Source organism: Peromyscus leucopus, chromosome X (genome assembly GCF_004664715.2).
Source record: "Peromyscus leucopus breed LL Stock chromosome X, UCI_PerLeu_2.1, whole genome shotgun sequence".
Classification (NCBI taxonomy): Eukaryota; Metazoa; Chordata; class Mammalia; order Rodentia; family Cricetidae; genus Peromyscus; species Peromyscus leucopus.
In genome coordinates, this window is record NC_051083.1 from 30747625 (window position 1) to 30755049 (window position 7425).

At 38.9% G+C, this 7425-nt stretch overlaps 1 pseudogene; it reads left to right on the top strand.

The window, feature by feature from the left end:
* The first annotated feature begins 2347 nt into the window (after positions 1-2347).
* On the top strand, positions 2348-5266 carry LOC114705706 (annotated as a pseudogene).
* Positions 5267-7425: the final 2159 nt, after the last annotated feature.

Genomic DNA, 7425 nt, shown 5'->3' on the forward strand with positions numbered 1-7425 from the left:
CTCCTAAAAGATTATTTATCCCAAGATCTTCTCTTCAAGATCTTGAAGATACTGCATTGCTATAACCATCTTCCAGGGAAAGAGATGCCAGTTTGTTGATAGCATTCACAGATGAATTTCATTGTGATTCCTTTTGAATAATTCAAAACTGTATCTGCGTCTCAAAACAAAGATTTAAAATGGTGACACAATGTAGATTGGTTGATTTTTTTTAAAAATCAAGGGAAAGAATAGCTAATAAATAAATAAATACACAATTGGTTGATCATTTTAAGTACCTGTTGCAAAATAGCAAAAATTTATTTCTCACACAAATTTATGAAGATTTCCTAGAATGGACTTTATTACTTCCCTGCAGGAATTTGCTATATTAGAAGATGTGATTTTTAATACTAACTCCTCCATGTTGAAATGTACAAATATCTTGTACTTAGGTAATTGACTAACTCAATGCCTAGTACATACATGATGGGAAATCAATAGGTATACACTAATGACTTTGAGTCAACAAATAGCTATTGAGCACACACCATATGTAAGGCAACAATAACTTGGAGAAGAAGCAATCACATTCAGTATGTGAAAAGATAGAACTTGAGAATAAAGCCCTAAGTTCAAGACTTGCTTCTACCACTTAGTAACTGGATGTTCTTTTCAAGTTATTTACTTTCCCTAAGATTCATGCAACCTCATCTATAAAACTAAAAGTATTACTTACCTCATGGTGTGGTTTTGGCAAATAAGTGATGTCACTACGTAACAGAATTAACACATTATCTGACAAATTATAAACCCTCCTCTAATCATGAGGACCTGAGTTCTAGCCCCAGCACCCACATAAATAAAGTTGGGTGTGCCCTTGTAATTCAAGCACTGGGAAAGTAGAGACAAGAGTATCCCTAGAGCTTGCTGGTCAGTCTAGCCAAATGAGCTCCATGAAATGTGGGCAACTCTATCTTTAAAAACTAAGGAGGAGCTGGGCAGTGGTGGTGCATGCCTTTAATTCCAGCACTCAGGAGGCAGAGCCAGGTGGATCTCTGTGAGTTCGAGGCCAGCCTGGGCTACAGAGTGAGTTCCAGCAAAGGCTCAAAGCTACACAGAGAAACCCTATCTCGGGGGTAAAAAAACTGAGGAGGAGAATGATGGAGGAGACATCAACCTCTGGCCTCCAAAGATTCACTCACACATGAGCACACACATGCAAACATATACAAAAAAACTCTGAAAATGTATGAAAGGATAGTATATGATTCATACATTTAAAATTGTATTATTAGGCTTTAGGATATGACTCAGCTAACATAGGACTTCGCTCACCTGCATGGAGCCTTGGGTCCGATCTGTAGCACAGCATAAGCCAGGTGTAGTAGTGCCAGCTGTAATCTCAGGAGGTGGAAGGGGAAGAAGTAGAACTCCAGGGCCATCCTTCCTCACACGGTGAGTTCAGAGGCAAACTGGATACATGAGATTGTGCATGCATGCATGCATGCATGCAAGAGGGGGAAGAAAGAGATTTGCCTAGTGAGATGCATAGTGGATAAAGGTGCTAGTCTCCAATGACTTGAATTCTGTCTCTGGGACCCACATGGCAGGAAAGAACTGATTCCTGTAAATTGTCCTCTGACTTCTACATGCGCATATGCTCTGAAAAATAAATATATGAAATAAAATTTAAATATATATTAAGATATTAAATATATCTTCAATTCACGTCCTTCATATTCATGAAGGTCCTGCCAGACCTCTAAAGCAGCAAAACATGTGAAGCAATTGCTATTGCTAAACTGAAAAGAGCTAGACTTTAAAAGAAGCATTTGGGGGCTGGAGAGATGGCTCAGCTGTTAAAGGCTAGGCTCACAACCAAAAGAAGCATTTGGGAAGTGCATAGGACCTCACCAAGCCATGGCCATGGGCAAATTCTTTCTCTCAAGATCTATCCCTAGCCAAACCTTTTTTGTTCAATAATAAAATTATACAGAAAATTCAATTCAGCAAACATTTTCCAAATATTGTTATTGGTTGATCACCATGAAAGCTCATAACTAAAACAGGCAGAGTTGTTTTATTCAAGGATTACTGTAGCTCATGGGTTAACTAACTACTCTACCACTCAGTTTATTTCAAAATGCAGACTACATAATCAGATTTATCATCTTTAAAATTGAAATGCATCTTTCAATCAATGGCAATTTATAACTGCTATGAGCCAGGTGACGTTCATGATGTAGTTGCTAATGCCTGAGTTATTTATCGCCACATAACAAATTACCCCATAACTTGGCACCTGAAGACAACAGTGTTTATTATCTCAAAGATTTTGCAGATCAGTAATTTGAGCATGGCTTAGATGGATCTTTTGGCTACAGAATTTTCACAGGCTGCAATTGAGGTGTTTTCTAGGAATGTGATTATCTTTGAGATAGATTCAACTGGAGCTGGACTTGCTTCCAAGCTTGCTCACACTGTTGTTGGATGGATTCAATTTCTCATGACCTGTTGGACTAAGGTATTGGTTACTCATGAGCTGTTGGCCAGAGATTGCTCTTACTTCCTTCTCTAGTGCACTCTTTAGCCAGAGGTGGTGGTTCATACCTTTAATCCCAGTACTAGTTATACAGAGGCAGAAAGATCTCTATGTGTTTAAGGCCAGCCTACTTTACAGAGTGAGTTCTAAGCCTGCCAGGTCTATGTAGTGCACTCATCTAAAACATAAAAGCCTAGTGGTCTTATTAGTGGGAGAAAACGTGTGCACAGAAGCACACAGGATGCAAGGAATGAGATGGCCAAAAGGAAATCCGAGTCTGCTGTAAACTAATGTCAGAAGTATCATCTCATCATATTTGCCCAATTCCATCCATTAGCAGCAAGTCACTAGGTCCAGCCCATGCTCTAGAGGAGGAGTCACACAGGGATATCAAGAGCGAAAGATCTTGGGGACCCATTTTAGAAGCTGTCCACCATGCTTGGCTGTGACTGTGGAACTTAGTCTATTTCTAGGTGCATAACTGGGCCACAGCACCCCTTTGATATCTCAGTCAACAAACCATTCCAGAACAACTTGAGAAAGAAAGTGAATGTTAGGGGTCTGAAAATATTCTTGTAGGGATCTCTAACTAGCAGAATTTGGATTTCAGGGTCCTGGAAGAACATCTAGACACTTTAGTGGAGAACCCTTAGGAGCAATGTTTCAGCTCTGACTCTGGCAATAAGACAAAACAACATGGGGAGAGATGGGCAATGGTGGTTCCAATGGCAAATGACATAGACAAGCTAGACCACCAATGAAGGAAGTAATAAGAAGACCTCAACCACTATAGGCCACGTGTAGTTTTTGTTTTCTGAATATATAACAAAAATCCATTTCTAAGCATATGAAAAACAGTTGTATCAATTACATTAAAATAAAGGGTAGGAGATATAACTTACTTGGTAGAGTACTTGCCTAGCATGCATGAAGCCCTGAGTTCCATACCCAGCACCACATAAAAAGAACATGACAGCACCTGACTGCAATCCCAGCATTTAAGAGGCAGAGCCAGGTAGATCAGGAGCTCAAGGTGAACCTCAGCTATGCAACAACTTTTAGGCCAACCAGGATACACAAGACTTTATCTCAAACTTTTTTTTTAATTAAACAATATCAGAAGTATCTTGCTAGTTTAATCGGCAACATTTTTTATTATAAATCCTATGTGAAATAATTCCTTATGACTAAGACACCTTAAACTCAATATAATGAATAATAATAATAAAACAAAAGTAAACTGTCTCTGTTTATGGGGTTTTCAATAATACCCAAGTGTTTGCTATCTAGTTGTCTTAGATAGGATTTCATTGCTGTGAATCTAATACCATGGAATCCAATATCATGACCATGGCAACGCTTATAAAAAGAAAGCATTTAATAGGGGCTGGCTTACAGTTTCAGAAGTTTAGTCCATAATCTTCATGGCAGGAAACATGGCAGCACACAGGCAGACATGGTGATGGATAGGTAGCTGAGAGTTCTACATCCAGATCAGCAGGCAACAGAAAGAGAGAGAGACACTGGACCTGGCTTGAGCATCTGAGACCTCAAAGCCCATCTCCAGTGGCATACTTCCTCCAATAAGGCCTGTGGGCCTAACAGGGCCATTTTCATTCAGACCACCATAGGCTGGCATACAATTTGGAGTTTAGTCCATTGTCATCATGGCAGGAAGCATAGTGGAACACAGGCAGACATGGTGCTGGAGAAGGAACTAAGAGTTCTACATCTTAATCCACACAGAACAGGAAAAGAGAGTGAGCCACTGGGCCTGGCTTGAGCTTCTGAAACCTCAAAGCCCATCCCCAGTGACATACTTCCTCCAACAAGGCCACACCTACTTCAAAAATGTTATATCTCCTAATAGTGCTACTCCCTATGAACCTATGGGGGCCATTTTCATTCAAACCACCACACTAGTCAAGATGTGACATCTGTGGATCACACAATTGAGAAATACTTCACTGAAAATCCAATAAAGCTCTTTTTCATCATGCCTTCTCGGCAAGAGATAGCTAAATATCTCCTTCCCAGCCACCATCTGTCAGAAACTCATTGAAGTGGACAATGAAGGCAAGCTTTGAACTTTCTGTGAGAAGCTCATGGTCACAGAAGTAGCTGCTGGTGCTCTGGGTGAAGAGTGGAAGGGTTATGTGTGATCTGAATCAGTGGTGGGAACAACAGAGTTTTCCCATGAAGCAAGGCACACTCATGGCAGAGTGCGCCTGCTGTTGAGTAAGGAGCATTCTTACAGACCTAGGGGAACTGGAGAGAGGAAGTGCAAGTGTGGTCAAGAATTCATTGTGGATGCCAATCTGAGTGGTCTCAACTTGGTTAGTGTAAGAAAGGGAGAAATGGATATTCCTGGACTGACAGATACTGCTGTGCTTCAGTGATCAGGATCCAAAGAAACTAGCAGAATCTGAAAATTTTCAAGTCTCTATAAAGGAGATAATGTCCAATATGTAGTCAGAAAGCCTTTAAACAAAAGTAGGTAAGAAGCCCGGGACCAAGACACCTAAGATTCCGGATCTTGTTGCTCCATGTGCCCTGCAACACAAAAGCAAATGCATTTCTCTGAAGAAATAACACACTAAGAAAAATGAGAAAGAGGCTGCAGAATATGCTCAACTTTCACTCAAGAGAATGAGGAAGGCAAAGAAGTATCAGGAACAGATTGCTAAGAGATGTACGTTGTCCTCGCTCAGAGATTCTACTCCTGAGTCCAGTCAAAAATAAGTCTTTAAGAGTAACAAATAAATGATCAGATGTTGAAAAAATCCAATAAAAATGAATAACTAGAACTTCTGCTCACTAGGGGAAAAGTTATAGTCATACATATTCTCATAGATTGGGCAGCAGAAAGGAAGACTTATGAAATTATAAAAATAATTTTTGAAAATCCTGTCAAGCTTATTAGAAGTAATATATGAAGTGAAATAAGCCCCAACAGTGGTTATGAACATGGACTCACGGAGCCCAATGCACAAGGTCCATGAATTACTATGTTCATGAAATATTTCATGCAAAACAAGTAGTGTCTCAAATATTTCTGATCATGCCTTCAAATTTATTAAAGATGTTTTGATATTAATTCAGTGCACATTGGTATTAAAGAATTTTTACATCACCTTAACTTTTTATTGTGCTTTGTTTAATCAAAAGAAATGCAAAATATCACTGTTAGCCACTATTATCCAAGTAGAGAAGACAACTTTGACCATAAAAATACAAGCTACCATCCACAGGCTTTCTGAGTTGCAAACCTAAGCAGGTCCAAGGATGATTCATTTTCTACATCCACATACCCTTAGAAAAAGCATTTATCTCTGTGTTACTGGGTAAAGGCCCATCCCTTGCTATTATTCTTCCTATTTAAAATTTCATACCCCTAGATAAAACTTGTCATGATTTTAGAAAGAACTCCATTTTTATTCCAACATGCTGAAAAGAAATCCATTTTGTTTCTGAGAATAATGAATAGGATCATGAAAGGGTTTGCTTTTTCTCCCTTGATTCCTTAAAGCTATCCTTTTTTCTTTTAACTAAAGGCAAGCCATATTTCATTTTAATAGAATTACCCTGAAAGTATTGGTTTAATTTTTTTCAATTTTATTATACAATTAAGAACTCAGAACACCCCAAATTAGCTGTGATGGTGAGACTATTAGTGCTCTGCTACACTGAAAGTGATTCATGTGCTTTAACACCAAAGATTAAATTAGTTGAACCTCAGCTACACAATCAATAAGACGAAAGGAGAGAATTTCAGTAAGTCTGCTTTTCTCAAGAAGCTTTCTGTTTACAAGAAGCTTCAAGTATATCTGATAAGATAGGTTACCCGAAATGTCGAGTTCAAGTTCATCTTGGTTTGAGTACAGCTCTCCATCCTCCCCAGGGCAAGAGGGTGATCCAATCACAGTGTGTTGTTCTGAATGCAGCACACTTTGGAGGAGTGTGTCCGTACTGATGGAAGGCAAATTAAAGGGCATCTTTCTGCATCTGTTTATTTGCTTAAATTTCTCAAATATCCACATAAGGAACATAGAAATAAGGAGCTGTTGCAGATTGGAAATTTGATATTAGGTACAAGAGACAGGCATGGATTTTAAAACATGAAATGGGAATATATAGCTGATTAAGCTAATATTTAAATCTTAATTCAACAAATACTTATTGAATGGCATGTGTACTCCCTGCATAGGCTAGGAATGACTAGGCATAAGTGAATGAGAGAGACTTAATGCCCTCAAAAAGCTTAAATTTGCTTTGAAGACAGATAGCAAACAAACCTTTAGAAATAAGTGTCGAAGGGACTTGGGATATAGCTCAGTTTGTAGAGTGCTTGCCTGGAATGCATGAAGCCTTGGATTCAATTCACAGTATCACATAAATCAGGTGTAGTGGTATATGCCTAAAGTCTTGGCACTCAGGAGTTAGAAGCAGGAGGATCAAAAGTTCAAGGATATACTCAGTTATATAGAAAGTTTCATGCCAGCCTGAAATACATGAGAGTCTGTCTCAAATAATAAAAATAAGGGGCTAGGAATATGACTCATCAGGTAGGAGATGAATATGACTCATCAAAGTAAGAGAGCTTACTTTGCAAGCATAAGGACTTGAGTTCAAATCCCCAGCATCCATGTAAAAAGCCAGACATGACTAGGTGTGTTTGTAACCCTAGCATAATGGAGCAGAAAAAGGTTGATCCTAAACTCTCACTAGCCAGCTTCAGGTTTCAGTGAGAAACCTTGTTCTAAGGTAGTATGATGAAACATGCCAGAGAAAGATATCCAATGCCCTGCTTTGGTCTTCACATGGACACACAAAGTCACACATAAGCACTCTCATGCATATCACATATACACCACAACACATACAAATAAATAAATACAAAT